The following is a 3027-nucleotide window of genomic DNA, read 5'->3' as shown; positions in this document are numbered from 1 at the left end:
GAAGCTCATGAGAGGGAAAGTGAGCGCGGGGAATGTATCAGAGAGGAAAAGTGAGAAAGAGAACGATGGGAGAGGAAGTGATCAAGAAAAGGAAAGAGAATTTCCTTTTTCCGAATATTGGAAATGGAGCTGGCAACTCAAAGGCAAGGAGAGTATTGACATCCCTGCAAGTTAATATCTCTCTGCATGAGGAAATACCCACCCCATCCCCCTCACCATCCCGACAAGTTTGTGAGATTCCTTTCCAAATTTGAAGAGAATGATGTGAAGCCATTTTTGTTCTTTTAGAAAATAGGAGGGCAACTAAAATGGCTCTCAGATATCTGGACATCTTTAGTTCATGGGAAGCTGTCAGAGAGTCCAAGTGGTCAACTTCATGCTGCATTCCGATAGGCACCAGGGCCATAGGTCCCCAAGGCAAAGGACACCTGGGGCCAGGGTTGTGGAGGGCAGAGTGCTGGGCGAGTGGCCGGGCTGTCGGGGGGAGTGGGGGGGTGTGGATATGGGGATGGGGGAGGGAGCAGGACAAGCAGGGGCAGGGTCTGCAGTTCAGCCTTTTGGACTTGGTTGGGCATGAAAAGTGGAAGAATCGTGACAACGTTGTGTTTGCCAATTAGCAATAGCTGTCGAGAACTTTCAAGAAGTTTTGCTAGATTTTCGGTTAATGTAAAAACTCGCTCCTGGTCTTGTCCTGCATTATACCACTATAGTTTTCTGGTCATGTTTAATCACTTCAAATTTCGTAAAATATTTCCTGTTTGTTTACTTCTTCCCTGCAGAACTGCTATAAATTAATAACTTTCAGAAATAACTGCAATTTTTACAGTTTCAAAAGCCCAGTGCAGATGAATATTTTAATTTGCACTCTCAAAGTCAGCAGAAGAAATCAACAATACTGGTGTTTAATCAAAATAATTGAAATCTGTTCTAAACTTGCAAACCACAATCAAGGTTGGTGCTGTGGCTTAGATGGTTAAAGTGCCTGTCTAGTAAACAGGAGATCCTGAGTTCAAATCTCAGCAGTGCCTTTGGGTCAAAGCTAGGATCCTGTGAAAAAATGTTCCCAATTCAATGGTGAATGTAGAACACGTTGGCAAAATCTCTGTGGCTCTGAGATTCTAGTTTGCTTTACCTTGATTTTTGTCAAACTTTATTCAACCTTCCATAGCTCCAATATTTCATGCAACTTCCATTTTCCTCACCTACTCCATTGCATGTACTCCTCGCTTCAGCTCTGAGTAAAGATCACACGGATTTGAAACATTAATACTGTGTCTGGTTCCAAAGATTTCCTCTAATTTTCTGAGCCTCAATCCTATCATTTTTAGCTTCTCACGCAGAGTCGCAGCTTCCGCAGTATTTTCCTTTGAATGCATGACAGGATTTACCTGAGGAATTCCAGAAAGAACATATTGACTGTTTCTCAGCGATATCTGTGAGCAACGATTGAATGATTAAATGATTTACTCTGATAAAGAGTGAACCACCCTCGAAATATTAGCTTGGTTCTCCCTTCACAGATGCTGCCAGACCCACTGATATTTTCCATAATTTCCTGTTTTTTTTCAGATTTCACATCCACAGTAATTTGCTTTTATATTGAACGATTTATGTTGCTGCATGTTAGCAAGAACGAATCGGGCGGGATAAATGATGGGGTGTTTTCCATGAAGATGTGGTGCTGACAGATCTATTTACACCCTGACACTTTGCGATTTGCATAATTTGCTCCTTTACTAGATGAGTTTACTTGCGTTCACGCTCTGCCCCAACAAACATCGGATGACACCCATTATTCGCTCTCTCAAAATAAATCTGTGTCTCTGTAGCTTCCCACTCATCTCTCACCAAACTAAATGTACTCTTCATTGTCTCGAAGTACCAGTGCAGGTCCCTGGGTAACAACAGTTGACACATCACAAGTCACTGGTAAAAAGCAAGTACAAGCTGAAGAATTTGAGAAAGGGAGCCAAAGGAAGGCTGCCGCTCTGCTTGTGAGGAAAATGTGCAGGAGAGGCTGAATTACCAAATAAGAAAATTCAAAAGGTACAATATGAGAGTTTGAAGTGAGCAATGAGGAATTTTTCTGAATGTGCCCTGGTAGCTCAGTCGGTAGAGCATCAGACTTTTAATTTGAGGGCCCAGGGTTCAAGTCCCTCTCAGAGCTTTCATTTTGTCTCAAGGCGCTTGCTCCCCAATGAACAGTAGGAAAAAAGAATAAAGAACGCAGGATGATTTATGAAAAGTGGAAGAATCGTGGCAATGTTGTGTTTGCCAAATTGCAACAGCCATCAAGAAGTTTTGCTGGATTTTTGGTTGATGTAAAAACTCTCTCCTGGTCTTGTCCTGCATTATACCATAGTTTTCTGGTCATGTTTAATCACTTCTAAATTCACAAAATATTTCCTGTTTGTTTACTTCTTCCTTGCAGGACTGCTATAAATTAATAACTTTCAGAAATAAATGCAATTTTTACAGTTTCAAAAGCCAATTGCAGATGAATATTTTAATTTGCACTCTCAAAGTCAGCATGAGAAATCAACAATACTGGTGTTTAATCAAAGTAATTGAAATATGTTCTAAACTTGCAAACTCAGCTGCAAGGTTGGCGCTGTGGCTTAGATGATTAAAGCGCCTGTCTTGTAAACTGGCGATCCTGAGTTCAAATTGCCGCAGTGCCTTCATACCTTTAGGTCAAAGCCAGTAGCCTGTGATGAAATGCTCCCACTTTAATGGTAAATGCAGGACACGGTGGCAAAATCTCTGTGGAACCGACCTTGTAGTTTGCTTTACCTTGATTTATGTCAAACTTTATTCAACCTTCCATAGCTCCCATATTTCATGCAACTTCTATTTTCCTCACCTACTCCATTGCATGTACTCCTCGCTTCAGCTCTGAGTAAAGATCACACGGCTGTGAAACATTAACACTATGTCTGGTTCCAAAGATATCCTCTAATTTCCTGAGCTTCTATCCTATCATTTTTAGCTTCTCACACAGAGTCGCAGCTTCCACAATATTTTCCT

At 41.3% G+C, this 3027-nt stretch overlaps 2 non-coding genes across 2 annotated transcripts; both read left to right on the top strand.

The window, feature by feature from the left end:
• The first annotated feature begins 954 nt into the window (after positions 1-954).
• Positions 955-1028, top strand: trnat-agu. Its single transcript has one exon. It is a non-coding gene; the product is annotated as a tRNA-Thr (tRNA).
• Positions 1029-2094: 1066 nt separating this feature from the next.
• Positions 2095-2167, top strand: trnak-uuu. Its single transcript has one exon. It is a non-coding gene; the product is annotated as a tRNA-Lys (tRNA).
• The last annotated feature ends 860 nt before the right edge of the window (positions 2168-3027 follow it).

Source organism: Scyliorhinus canicula, chromosome 6, assembly GCF_902713615.1.
Source record: "Scyliorhinus canicula chromosome 6, sScyCan1.1, whole genome shotgun sequence".
NCBI classification, from domain to species: Eukaryota; Metazoa; Chordata; class Chondrichthyes; order Carcharhiniformes; family Scyliorhinidae; genus Scyliorhinus; species Scyliorhinus canicula.
The sequence above is the reverse complement of the archived record's forward strand: the minus strand, read 5'-3'. Positions and strand labels throughout refer to the sequence as shown.